This window comes from Bactrocera neohumeralis, chromosome 6, assembly GCF_024586455.1.
Source record: "Bactrocera neohumeralis isolate Rockhampton chromosome 6, APGP_CSIRO_Bneo_wtdbg2-racon-allhic-juicebox.fasta_v2, whole genome shotgun sequence".
Taxonomy (NCBI): domain Eukaryota; kingdom Metazoa; phylum Arthropoda; class Insecta; order Diptera; family Tephritidae; genus Bactrocera; species Bactrocera neohumeralis.
In genome coordinates this window covers 52,423,262-52,438,195 of record NC_065923.1, presented here as the reverse complement: position 1 = coordinate 52,438,195, position 14,934 = coordinate 52,423,262, and the positions used below count along the sequence as shown (strand labels likewise).

At 39.7% G+C, this 14,934-nt stretch overlaps 1 pseudogene; it reads right to left on the bottom strand.

Annotated features, from left to right (window-relative positions):
• Positions 1-13,068: 13,068 nt before the first annotated feature.
• Positions 13,069-13,599, bottom strand: LOC126762795 (uncharacterized; annotated as a pseudogene).
• Between the last annotated feature and the right edge of the window lie 1,335 nt (positions 13,600-14,934).

Here is a 14,934-nt window from a genome sequence, read left to right as displayed (position 1 = left end):
AATTTTGAAAAACCGAGCGTGGTCCCGCCCTCGAATAGGTTTATTGCACACGCCTCCTAGACCACCAAAGCTACAATAGCCAGCTCAATTAAGCACCCCTACCGACACTAAAAAATTATTGAAATCGAATGAAAAACACCAGGATGACAAAAGAAGGCTTTCAAAGAGCCGACGTGGAATGAATATATCAAAATACAACTTTGCACGAATAATGCCCTGAGAGTATGCCGCCTCTCAAGCCTTAACTACCGAATATGTAGACCCCAATGTGTATGGCTAACTTTATAAATAATAAAAAATTAAAGATTTTATTAGAATTTTTTATTGTTACAAACATACACTATTAACAAAAAAAGTTCTGAAATTTTTGTTAAAAAATATTTTAAATATGGGCCATTTCCGGTGACTTCTCGGAAAAAAGATGCGCCCACGTTGGCAGGATATGTAACTCCTTACAGGATCATGTAAAGAGAAAAATACGTGTTTTAAATAAAACTTTAACTTGGAATTTGGACCAGGGAAAAAACTGAAAATTGGATTTTTGGCAAATTTTTTACAAAGAAAAAGAAAATTTGAGTTGAAGTTCGCGACATTTTCTTTTTCAAATAGTTGTAATCGAAAAAAAAATCCCTCGTCCAAGGCTTGAAGACTTGTGTAAAATTTCATGAAGATCAGTTTAGTAGTTCTCGAGAAATCTTGCCGATTCCAAAAACACAGTTTCGAGAAAATCTCGTTTTAAGACGGCGCACTTAGCTTAACTAGCCTCGAGCGCACAAGTTCTCAAGGCTGTATCTCCGAAACTATTATTCCGATTGACTTGAAAATTTAGGACAATATTCTAGAGATGTTGTAGAACTTAATAAGACAATTACGCCAATTCCCATATAATACATATGTATGTCATGTATAAGGGCACAATAGACCTAAGGTCGCGGTACATTCCTTATTTATTAATCTAATCTAATAATGATTTTCGTTTTCTTAACAAACATTATGTCGAATACGACGGTCAGTATATGAGTTGTACATATATGTATATATAATTACTTGGATTTCGATACCCTAATTGAGGTTTGCACCTTAAAATATTTCTCTGGCTTCGCAAATTGCAAGAGCATAAAAAGTTCGGTTGCGCTTAAAATAACCCCTTCCTTACTTCTTATATTTAAAATTTTTAAATACCAATGCTGCTTTGTTCTAGCGACAATAAAAATTTCTACAATAATTTGAGAATTCAGCCGATTTTAAATCGATCACTTCTAAGCATTTTATTTTTAGTTTAATCTGTACAATATATAATCGAGTTAAATACATGCAACAATAAAATTAGAGAACCATCACAAACAATTAAAACTACGCTTATTCTAGAAAGTGATAAATGAATTGAATTCATCTACGGCTAAATATGATTCCAAGTCGCAATTTTTCTTTGAATCTTGGTTTGTATCCAAACTAGTGGATGTATTCGTATAACTGTCTTCAACCATGTTTATGAGCTGATCGAAATTCACTGCGAAATCCTCCTCAGTTTCGTTCAGGAAATCCAAATTTATATCAAACTCCTCGTCAAGTGTCATATTGTCGGACTTGTTAGTAAGCAGGAAATTCTCGTTCACTTCAGCTCTGTTTGCAATGTTGTCCTCCGAAACAACAGTGAAGTGGTCCACCAATACAATGCCATCTTTCGTCTTTTCGGTTATTTTGAAGTTCACATCCTGAGCTTTATCACATTTTGGCACTTCATTCTCTACCAACTGGTGATCCAGTACGCCTTGGTTATTCGTAACAGGAACGTCAGTAAAGTTATCGCTTGGCACCTGGTTGACTTTTAAATTGATACTCGTAGAACTCTTATTTTTCCTATTAACCAAGAAGTTATACGTATCGGCTTTGAAATTGACGTTCGAAGCGCCATTGCTTTTGGAGGCTTCGTTCGTTTCACCATTCATAACAGGGACAGCATTTATATGGTTGTAATTGACTTCGCCGACTTTGGGATGGGCTTTCGTAGCGCCATTACTTTTGAAGGCTTCGTTCGCTATAAAGTGTTCCAACACTGGTTCACTATGTATAACGGGGATAGCATTTAAATTATCGTAATTCAATTCGACCACTTTGGGATTGACATTCGTCGCGTCTTTGCTTTCCGGCACTTCGTTCGCTATGAACTGACCTAATACGGATTCGGTATTTGTAAAAGGAATGGTACTTAAATTACTATAACTGTTTTGGATAACATTGGAATTGGCATTCGCAATGGGGACGACATTTAAATTATTATAATTAATTTTGACATCATTGAAAGTGGAGTATAATGCCCCATTGACATTCGTCAATCCGTTTACTGGGAAATTTCTATCCACCTTGGCTTCGTTATTGATAAGAGGGACGACAGTAAAGTTATTATAGCTCTGTCTAACAACTTTGAATTCGGTATTTAGAGGGGCATAAGGTTTCGGCACTTCGTGTGCTTTAAAATTTCTTTGCACCACGGGCTCATCAGGGATATAAAAATAATTGTTCAAATGGGCATCATACAGGCCTGCAGTGTTTTCGGCACCGACATTCAAAAACGCAACATTATTTTCGTGCGCCACATTTTTAGTGGTTTTGCTTCTCCGCAAATGTCTAATGTTGTTTTTTCGTTTAGTTGGATAATAGCGATTATTGAAAATACTATCTTTTGGTGGCAATGAATGACTTGCAGTTTCCATATTGAAATTTTGAAGTTCAGTATCACTTTTATTTGGCTTTGTTTCTTTGTCAATCGAGTTTATTTTTCGGCGTTTAATATTATTTTCATTCGCATTGTCCGAGTGTATTTTTTTGCGTTTAATGATGTGATCATCACCAAAATATACTTGCGTGATATATTGCTTAAAAGAATTTTCGAAATCAAGTTTATTTTTTGGATAAAAAAGGTTGCTGCCCATTTTGGTGTCGGCCAAGTCTGTGCTTTCATCTACAAAGTTCGGCTCTTTTTCACGCAAAGCTTCGTTCACAAGGCTATATAAATTGCAAGCTGGTTCGTACTCGTCAAGGCATCTACTTGCTTTTTCACACAATTCTTCGGATGGCACGAACTTCACTTCAACCGGTGTTTGGCACCCAACGAGTAGAGGTTGTGTAGATCAGTTAATTATTGCCACGAACATCACTCACATGTAGTCTTGGTCAGAGATATCATGCACCGCCGTTTACAGAAAATTTCGTTATGATGATTCAACTTGTAATTTTTCATATATGTAGCTCTTCGAATTGTACGTCAAAGCCATTGAATGGTTCTGCTGCTATTAAGAATTTATGAATCGTTTTTGCCTTATTTTACTTATCTATCTTTAATTTAGCGAACACTCAAACTTCTTGCATGAAAGGTTTCTTGGCTATTCTCTTTGATCCGCCGACAGGTATGCAATACCCGCGGACTTCGACGATACAGAAAACAAAGTGCTAGGAAGAACAATAAAAATTCCCAAATCGCTCTCTCTATTTATGCATTTGCGCAATATATAAATATTTCGCTCCCTCTCTATCTATAGTACGCTTTTCGATTTCAGTGGTACAGATCTATAGGCGTACATAATCATTAAATAATCATTAAACAACATTACTACCCAACATTTAGTACGAAAAAAATTAAGACTTAAGACCTCAAGAAGTAACTTTTAACGTTTAGGTATAAATAAAATGCGACCCTGAAACCGACGAACATATGACTACTTATAACGAAGAAATTAACAAACAGAACACAAATTGAACGAACAGAACAGAGTATCAACCAAGAATGATAGAATATAAAAATTGTTCAAATGAAGAAAACCAGTGAAAGTGTACTGTTGTATTTATTTAAATTTCTAAGCATAAATATATTAATTTTTTAAAATGAAATGTGCAGTGGCTTGTTGTAATAATTATTATGCAATTAAAGGATCGAAAACGAGTTTTTTCAGTTTTCCGGCCGATTTAAAAGTTGCCAAAAAATGGGTGTTATTTTGCAAAAGAAATGACCGCCTTTCACTGGTAATTTGAAAATAAAATTAAAAAAAATAGTTATAATAACTGATTCTCTTATTATAGGAATAATATTCAAGGCTGTTACTTTTGATTCCGAAGGTGAAGAAATACCAGACGAAATGGCAGAGCTAGAAGGAGTCGAATACGATGGTCTAGAAAATTTGGCTGGATACATATGCCATAAGCTGCGAGAGCAAGTAGACGACATTTCTGTAGATCGTGATGCAGATGCATCATATACTTGGGTCAGCCACCTGAGCGAAGGTGGATTAACTAAGCCGTCGGAAGAATTGATGGGAAAAATGGCTTCCTTGCAACACATATTTCAAAATATTAATGGCGACGGCTTATTTATTTCTAAAAAATACTTGCAAACACATGGAGGAATCGTCAGAAATCGATTGTAGCAAAAGAATCAAAAAGTTGTTCTTCCGAGCTAGAATGTTTTTTAAAATAAGAAAGTTGAACAAGGAATTGGAAGAATCAATCAACAAAAAACTAAACGCAAACTTAATAAAATAATAAAATAGTTTTAGTTTTATAGATTAAGTTAATTTATTTTCATATTTATATTAGAATTATTACTAATATAAATATCTGTTTATGTACAATAAAAGAAAGACTGAAATATCATAAACACAATTGATTTAATCATTCACTTTATTTGGAATTAGTTGACAATAGGTTAAAAATATGTTACATATATATCTTCAATATAATTTCACAATTCTTTTATCATAATTTCATACATCTGAACTTATAATATATGAATATATTTATATACAACACAAGAAACGTCTTCTCCATTTGAATCACAACTTAATAGACAATTTTATTATCAATAGGGCCGATATATTTCTTTAGAAATGATTCAAATCTTTTCACTCAACAATATTCAATCGCTTCACTAAAACTTTTCATTAAAATCGAAAGAATTAATAATATTTTGTGAATTTACAAAAGTGTTTACTTTTCTGTTTACAATTTGCAAGCATTTGACAGTTTTTCACTCTTGTTCTTCTCAACACGGAACTGTGACGTTAAGTAATGGCGGTCGTCGTAATCTTGTATTCTATCATTCTTGGTATCAACGGACAGTGAGTCGATCGCCATCAACCTGTTCAGTCGCTCCTGTAATTTATATTTTGTATAACATATTCCATTTGTATTATGTCATCAAAGTTAGTTTTTAGTTTATTAGTTTTTTATATTCTAAATATTAGAAATATTAAGTAATATAAGAATGAAATATTTCTAACCAAATGACGTCTATCAATTTGAGTCCCCAGCAGAGGTAAGATAAAATTGTATGGTTCGTTATCGTTTGGTCTTACAAATCAAACAATGTATACGAGTTCTTCTTAGTTCCTCTGGCTCTAATTGTTATGGTCTCTAGCGTTTACAGGTATATTTACTTCCTTCCGCGATTCCTGCTGTCATACAGGTTTCAATTTACCGTTTATCTTGAAATCTCAATCGGTTGCTTTTGCAAAGTACGCCCAATCCAACCCCATTAACGTCTGCTCCTTGGTTATTAGCGTTTGTGAGCAACTCGTCCAAAGTTCTGTACTTGAATACCAGACCAGTAAAAATTTTCTGGATGATTTGTTGTGAAACATGTGGATCATGTTTGAAAAGGTGAAAATCCAGTTAAGCAGTTTAATTTTGGTGTGTAATAAAATTATATGTATGTATATGAGCTCCAGATTTTATTAAGTTGTTGAAAGGAAATGCGAGCGCTAATTCTCCCAAGGTGTGAAAAGGAGTTGACCTTCTCGATAATTGCGATTTTTGCAACGTAACTGTCATGTCTATTAGGCGGTCAGATATCCTAAAAAGTAAGGTTTCAACTAATGAGGAAGAAAAATGTAAAAAACGGAGAATGTGAGGAAAATAAGAAATTTTCAGCACAGCTCTTCAAACCTCCCTCTCTAAATCGCCTCCTCTATCGAAAAAGGCTAAGCTCTCATTGAATTAACCAATTGTTACTAACAAACATGAAATGACCTCACCAGAGGACCTTTGAAGGATGAGTAAGTTGAAAAGGACTTGGTCAAGAAAAATATTTCTAGGCACAACGGAACATGATTGGAGCTTCTAATACATTGAGTACTCAGCTTGCCCTATTGTTGCTTGTAGCTACTTAGGGAAATTATTGTTGGGTGGGGAAAAGTAAAGGTTTTTTTAAACATACGCTTTTTAATGAGGCAATACTTTTTTCGGAGTTGGTATTTTTGACAGCTGTTACTTGATGTATATTCAGTTTGGTTTGCCATTTCATAATGAGTTCGCCCAACAATGTTCGCAAATCGGGCAAATATATTACCAACATAATGGTTCGGGTCGTACGACGCATCGCGCGATACGTCCCATATTCGGTCGATGGAGAGTCGGTAATTGGAACAACCACGGATCGGTTTCTCATTCTTTACTCTAGTGGATAATGCGCATCCTCAGAGATACCGTACTATACCGAACGAAGGTGTCACAGTAAACTGGGAATAGAAATGTAATTTTTTGAAAACTTATAAGTGATTAGATCTTCTTTATTGGCGTAGACACCGCTTACGCGATTATAGCCGAGTTAACAACAGCGCGCCAGTCGATTCTTCTTTTCGCTACGTGGCGCCAATTGGATATTCCAAGAGAAGCCAGGTACTTCTCCGCCTGGTCCTTCCAACGGAGTGGAGGTCTTCCTCTTCCTCTGCTTTCCCCGGCGGGTACTGCGTCGAATACTTTCAGAGTTGAAGTGTTGACCTAGCTAGCGTAGCCGCTGTCATTTAATTCGCTGAACTGAAAATGTCGTCGTATATCTCGTACAGCTCATCGTTCCATCGAATGCGATATTCGCCGTGGCCAACGTGCAAAGGACCATAAATCTTTCGCAGAACTTTTCTCTCGAAAACTCCCAACGACGACTCATCAGTTGTTGTCATTGTCCAAGCCTCTGCACCATATAGCAGGACGGGAATTATGAGCGACTTATAGAGTTTGGTTTTTTTTCTCCAGCAGCAGAATGAGGAAGTCGCACGACAGGGAGTCGCCTAGTCTGAAACCTCGATTGAATGATGAATTTAAGTTTAGAGACATGTATGTATAGTAGAAGAGCTAAATATTAAATTTGAATTTGAAACAAAAAAGCCTATAGCATTTTTACCAGAAGCAAATGAAGCGTTTATTGAAAAACATTTCTAGATGGCCGCTAATCCGCTTACTACCGGATGCGATATTTCCGCCTTTACCCACCTTCGAGGTCGGGTTTGTGTTCCTTTCGGCTTTCTCAGGAGTTCTTCCCTCCTGGAGCTGCCTCAGGTACCATTTTAAGCTGGCACCACTCATGACCACCCGGACGAGCTGTTGGTTGTAGAGGGGCAGTTGTTGTTGTTGTTTTAACGGTTATCAGTCCCCATTAGGATGGTAAGGGTTATCTGTGTTGTCATCGACGTCATCTAACGGGAGGTCCAGGAAACGTGCTGTTTCGACGGGGTCGGACCAAAGGGAGAAGGGTGTTAGATGAATGGGGTTGGTAGGGCATGCAAAGAGATGATCAGTGTCATGCGAACACTCGTTTCATACAGGACATACATTGGGTATGTCTGGGTCAATTCTTGATAGGTAGGAGTTTAACCTGCTACAATATCCAGTACGAAGCTGCGCTAGGGTCACTCGCGTTTCTCGCGGCAACTCGAAGTCTTCTTCTGTGATGGGTGGTGGTTTGACTCCAAGAACGCCATTCACGGGAAGGGAGTCGGCTCCACTATGAATGGGGGGTAGTACCTGTCAAAAGTCAGTTGCGTCCGAAGTCCGGTCGGCGTATTGTACGACGTCGTCGACGTAGTCAAGGAAGGACATTTTGATGCTCCTAGGCGGCGGTTCCGCTCCAAGCAGATGGCTGCAAGGATGATTTCTACGAAAACATACCAGCAGGAACTGCTAGGAGAGGAGTTCATTGTGCTGCTTAACCGGAATCATAAGCGTCTCACTGTTCGATAGGAGACATCAAATGACATCCCGTCGTGGTCCGGAGTGCAGTATTCTGGCAGGTTTTTAGTTTCCTCATCTGCGTACCACTGCATCCAGGCGACCATATAGGTGTTGCGTAGTTGAGGACCGGTCGGCCGACTGCCTTGTATGTTGCAAACAACGTTTCTTTGTTTTTTCGCCATGTGCTGCCGGCTAGCGGCTTGAGGATTTTGTTCTTGGCAATAATCGCGGTCGTATGGGGAGTGAAGGAGCATAGACTATCGAAAATTACACCTAAAATTTTAGAGTTATTTACAGTCGGAATTTTCACGCCATCGACTTCAATATTAACCTCAAGTCTATACTCTTTCGTCGAGTTCGTAAAAATGGTCGCTGTGTATTTGGTAGGGGAAAGTGTGAGGTTCCGTACAGTGAGGAAACGAGAAAAGTCGGAGAGACTTTCGAACACATGCCATCGATTCCATTGCCCGACGTCAATATTTTGCAATCATATGCGTACGAAGTTATGGAAACCCCTCTGTTGGCTGCGGGAGTTTAGAGATGTAGAAGTTAAACTGTAACGGAGAGAGGACATCACCCAGCGGAACTCCCTGTTTAATTTTTCTCAGTTTATATGAAAAAAAAGCAAAGTGAGTCGTCGCCGTGTACTGACGTATTTTTTTCCGCTCCGTGTTCCTTTATTTTATTTTTATTAATGCCGTGTGTTTGCGGGCATAGAGTTGACCGTGCTCAGCCCAAGATTAGTTGCCATAAATGCAATCAAATATTTCACTTATCGTGCGTGAACTTATCACAGGCTGATGTAGATTTCTTGGTGAAATCTAAAAAAGCTTTTTACTGCAAAGTGTGCGCGGTAGTTCGGAGAAATTCCATTCGCTCGCCGCCTGCGTCGCCATCAGTGCGCAAAGCTCAGTGCACTTATAATTTAAGTTCCCAACAACAAAATGCTGAACAATCGAACAGTGAAATAGCTGCAGCTTTGTTGGAGCATAATAAGCATAATAAAGAAAATGTAGTGCTTAATTCTCTTTTATTAGAAGGAAGTTCACTGAGAAGTGAACAAACGAAGGCGCTCGCGTTAATACAGCAATTATGTGATGATCGTAATTCATTAATCGCTATGCTTAATGAACTCAAATCAGAGATCTGCACTGTGCATAAGAAATTGTCGGATAATGGCAATTTCTCTGCTGCCAACCCCACTCTCACTGCTGCAACTGCTGTTCTTACAAGTGACTCCACAATCGCTGCTCCGTCTAACACCGCTGTTCCCGCTGATAACGTGTGTGAGAATTATCTCGCTCTCGCTACACTGAAGGCACTCTCTGCAGCTTCAACTCCTGCTAACTCTATCTCTACTTCTACAACTATTGCGAGTACAAATGCTCCGTCGCCGAAAGTTGTAGTTTCTGCTCCCACCGATAGTGTGGGTATGGATCATCTTGCTCCCGCTACTTCGAAAGCACTCTCGGCTGCTCCGTCTGCTGCTTGCTCCACTCGCTCTATTGCTGCTGTTAATAATAATGCCAATACATATGCTGACGCTGTTGGTAGGAACATCAACACTCACTCGAAAACCAATAACAATCCAACAGTTGCTGCTAAACCAGTTCGCCAACCTGTCGCTGTCAATGCTGCTCACTCTGTCGCCGTTGATGATTCTGTTAACAACGCTTCTACTTCAATTAGTGCTAACAGAAACTTGAAGTTAAAAATGAGTACCAGGAACAAAAAATCCCCAACCACTTCAACTGTTGTTGGTGTTAATGCCAATGTTGATCTTGATGTCGTCATACCTAAAAAATGGATTCACTTATCTGCTTTTAAGAACTCAGTCACGGAGGAGGATATTATATTTTTTGTTGTTAAACATGCTAATGTTGATAGAGAGCATCTTCTATGTTATAAATTAATTAAGAAGGATACCGATGTTAATAATCTTAAGAGGATAAACTTTAAGCTAGGTGTGTCCCCATCTTTTTTTAATGCTGTTTTCTCCTCTTCAGTCTGGCCTTCTGGCATTAAGCTGCGTCCCTTTACGTTTTTTCCAAAGGGAGGGGAAAACAGAGCTGCTGATTAGTTGATGCGCCTTTTAATCGCAATTCTACTCATGCGTTTTCTGCACCCTCCTCAACTGGTTTCTGTCTTAAGATCTACTACCAAAATATATCGGGTATTAGGTGTAAATCAAATATTATTCGCAATTTTTCTTCACGTTTGGATTTCGATATTATCGTTATTGTTGAGACTTGGCTGAATTCTAGTTATTTCGATAGCGAATACTTTGACTCAAATCTCTATTATGTCTTCCGCAAGGACAGAGATCACGAAAAAAACTAGCTGTCTAAGAGGGGGTAGAGTTCTCTTAGCAGTTCATCGCAAATTTCGTCCTCGCTTAATTATGCTTGAGAATGAAGATTCTATCCTGGACCAACTATGTATCTGTGTCAATGATGCTTTGTTCATTGCAGTCTCATACATCCCTCCTAATAGTCCGTTAGAGTTGTACAAGTCCCACGCAAATAATATTTTCTCGCTGGTATTAAACAAGGTGAAAGATAATAATATTTGTGTTTTGGGTGACTTCAATCTAAGCAATATCGTCTGGTCTGGTTGTTCCTATAGTCCTGCTCTTATTCCTTCAAATTTTTCGGTTCACAGGAGTTATTTCTCATTGATAGCTTGCTTGGTCTCAATCTGATTCAAATCAACTCATATTCAAATAGTCTCGATCGGTTTCTTGACTTAGTCTTTCTCAGTGATAATTTAAAATTTAGGTTTCTTGATGGATTCTCTTCATTTACTCCAGCCACCATCCATCATTAATTTTTAATAATACGGAGACTACAATTAAGTCGAACCCTAAGTTCTTTTGGAACTTTGTAAAATCTAAAAGAGCGTGTTCGGCCATTCCCTCTGCTTTACGCTGGGGTGATAAGTCGGCATGCACTCCGGTCGAAATCTCCAATTTGTTCGCTGAATTTTTCAAATCGAACTATGTTCAAGATGATCCTGGTACTAGTTCCACTTTTTCAGCTGATAACTTCCCATCCATAAATTTATTTGTGACATTAAGTCTTCGTCCAAACTGGATTTGGACGGGCTTCCGCCCGTATTTATAAAAAATTGTACTGCCTTATTATATCCTCTCATGCTTATCTTCAATAAGTCTCTCGCCACCGGGGATTTTATTTCTGACTGGAAATTGACACGCATTACCCCTATTCCTAAAGGTGGTAGAAAGGATGATGTCTCCAATTACAGGCCTATTTCTAAACCTTCTACTATTTCGAAAATTTTTGAGTGTTATGTTAAAAATAAATTATTTTTTGCAGTAAAATCAATAATTAATGTCAATCAGCATGGGCTTGTCCCTGGGCGCTCCACTGTGTCAAACTTAGCAGTTTTTAGCGATTATTGTATGTCTGCATTCTCCGCTGGATTTCAGGTAGATTGTGTCTACACAGATTTCTCTAAAGCCTTTGATAAAGTATCACACAATATTCTAATTAAAAAATTATCATCTCTAGGATTTCACTCGGCCTTCTTGAAGTGGATTAGATCATATCTGCAAAACAGACGATGCGTAGTCACTGTCGATGGAGTGTCATCTGATTCATTCATTGCATCTTCGGGAGTCCCACAAGGAAGCGTCTTGGGTCCACTTCTCTTTGTGCTGTTTATCAATGACATCTCCTGTTGCTTCTCTTTCGCCAACTTTCAGTTATATGCAGATGACTTAAAAATTTTTGCATTAATCAATAACACACAGGATGTACTCAAACTTCAATGTGATATTGATACTTTTCATAATTGGTGCCTGAAATCGAAACTTTTTCTGAATGTAGATAAATGCTCACAGATCTCCTATGATAGGGGACGCAACATCTTATCTTCTAGCTACAGTATTTATAATTGCGTCCTGAAATGCGTTACTGAAATCAAAGATCTTGGGGTAATCTTTGACCACAGATTTTCTTTCAGTAACCACATCAACTATATAACTTCAAAATCTTTTTCTGTACTTGGCTTTGTCCGTCGAAATTCTACAAATTTTTCCGACCCCTACACGTTAAAATTACTGTACACATGTTTTGTGCGGTCCATTTTGGAGTATGCAGTGTTTATTTGGAGACCATATTGCATATCGTCAATTAACAGGATCGAGCGTGTTCAAAAGATATTTCTTAAATATGCTCTCCGCTCCTTAAAGTTTGTTAATCCAACACCATCGTATACATCGCGTTTATTGCTTATACATCTTAAATCACTAGAAAATCGAAGGTCCGTTCTCTCACTTTTATTTGTCTACAATATAATTAACGGGGAAATTGACTGTTCCTACTTATTAGGGAAACTTAACTTCAATACTCCCCAGCGTTGTCTCAGATCCAGTTTGCCATTTTATTACAAAAAGGAAAGTACTAATTTTGCTGAATATGCTCCCCTCAAGAGGGCTATGCGGGAGTTTAACTCGATTTCCGAGAAAGTTCTACTTGATTTTTCTCACTCTAGGGTATCCTTCATTAATACCCTCAATTCAGTTTTTTAGTTTAAGTTATCTACTCATGTTATTGTAATTTAGTTATTTTAGAATTCTAATATGCATCCTAGTTTTTCATTAGTCTGTAAGAATAATTGTTCATAGACTTTACTAAATAAATAAATAAATAAATAAATATGTTTCAACTCGAAATAGTTCGGATGATTGACGACCGTTTAGGTAGTTCATGGTCCACCTCTTCAGTCCAGGAGGAAGCGTAGTTTCGTAGATAGCCTACTCCCGTCGAGCTTTGAGGATTTTGCTTTGTTGATGACACCTGAACCTCTTCATCGGTGAAAGTAGGTGGCACGCAGTCGTTTGGCATTTTGCGCAGCCATCGGTGAACACATCTCTTGGCTTTGTCTACCAAAGGGTGCAGTGTAAACTGCCGGCTAAAATAGCTCGCGCACTTCTTCGAGTCCGAAGAGGCATAACCATTGAATTGAACCTCAACTCGGTCGTCGTGTTTCTTCGGATTTGACAAAGCTTTGACAGTAGCCCAAAGCTTACTCACACCGGTGGAGAGGTTACAGGACTTCAGCCTTTACCATGCGCCGAATCTCCAAATTGAGATCCCTTATTCGGGGATCCCCGGGATCGGCATGGCGTAAGGTGTCGCGCTCACTAGCTAAAACGGCTGCTTCGGCTGGGAAATTGGGGCGGATTTCCGCTATTCGTTCAGCCGGGATGAAGCGAGCGGTAGCTGCTGCGATCACCTTGGGGAATCGACGTTCGCCAACGCATACGTCCGTAGGAATGGGTAAAGCGTTGAAGGTGCTCTCAGTAAATTCTGTGAAGCCGACCCAGTTAGCTTTGTGAAAGTTAACGAAGGTACGGTTGGCCACAGAAACGAAATCAGGAGGTTTCTCGATCGAGGTAATCATGGACAGATGGTCTTATGCTAGAGTTAGCATAGGTCGCCAGGTTATGCTATTTATCAGACGATCGCTTGCAATGGTAATATCAAGCAAGCTATTACAAGTGCCCATAACTCTAGTGGGGGCTTCGTCATTCATTGTGCAGAATGTCGAATCGTCAATCTGTTCCACCAGCTCCATCCTCCTACGATCATTTGACAGGCAGGAATGCTAAAGATCGTGATGCGCGTTAAAGTCGCCTAGCACCAAACGGTTTTCACCACGAAGTAGCGCGCCTATGTTCGGGTGATATCCTGTATGGCAACATGTAACTGGGGGGATGTATATATTAAATATTTCGAGCTCGACATCGCCTGACCGGATAGCTATACCCTGACATTCTAGGGTAATATCCCTACGGTGTTGTACAATATAAAGGATAGGCCACCACCATTATCTCGCTCGCGATCTTTACGTATTACGTTGAAACCTGCACAACTCAGAAGATCTGAGCGGCTGTTTAGCTTGGTTTCTTGTACCACAGCTATCGATACGCGTTCCCGATTCATAAGAGCAACTATCTCCTCGATCTTACTTTAGAGTCGGTTGCAGTTAAATTGAAGTACACGGGTTTGTCGCGAGTGTCCGTGGGTGATCCTGGGTGTGAGGGACTGACGTGTATTTGGTATTTGTAGCAGCTGCAGAACCGCAGGGGCGGTTGTAGCGCTGGGGTGCTGGTAGACGACGCCACTGGTGTGTGTTGCGTGAGCAGACTCCTGCAGCATGAGGCAACGTACGATTCACTCCAATCATACGTCATACGACATATGACGGTCTGACACCAAGAGTTGCTGATTGGTTCTCGCACGAGGATTGGAGCGGGATGAAGGTTAGGGGGAGGGTAAGTGAGAGTGGGAGCTATGTTGCCTGTTTGAGCTCCTGGGGATCGTGGAGGTCCTCTTTTGGCCATTCGGGGTGAGTAGCGCGCGAACAATATGCAGATTGCACAGCCGTAGAGGCTGGTGTCGCAGTATTGCGTAGGCAACATGGGGCCACGTAACTCGTGGTCCACTCCCTGTGAGTCTTAAGGCCTGAGCAGGTCTTAAGATGTCTCCATCCATTGCATATATTACACCTGACCGAGGTGAAGTGTGGATGGAGCATTTTTGCGCATACGCAGCAGAAAAATTCCTCCGGGCCCGGGTTGGACTCAATGCCAGCACGAGTCAGGAGGATACGGAGCACCCTTCTGCAAGGCATTGCTCTAATGATGACAAACACAAATTAACACTCACCGATCCAAACGGGGTTACATCGCCGAAAAAACAGCCCTTGGTCACATAAAATCCGAGTCAATTCCGGTACGTAGAACCGGCTGCCGTCGGAATTGGGGCAGTCTTCCCCCACGCTTTCTTTGTCTTTTGCCAGCGCCTACTATTGCGCAAGTTCGTTGCGACTCCCCTGAGTTCAAGCAGCTGAGCCTGCTTTGAAAGCTGCGGAGGTGTTCGCTGCGTTATTAGCGGGTGCAGTGGATGT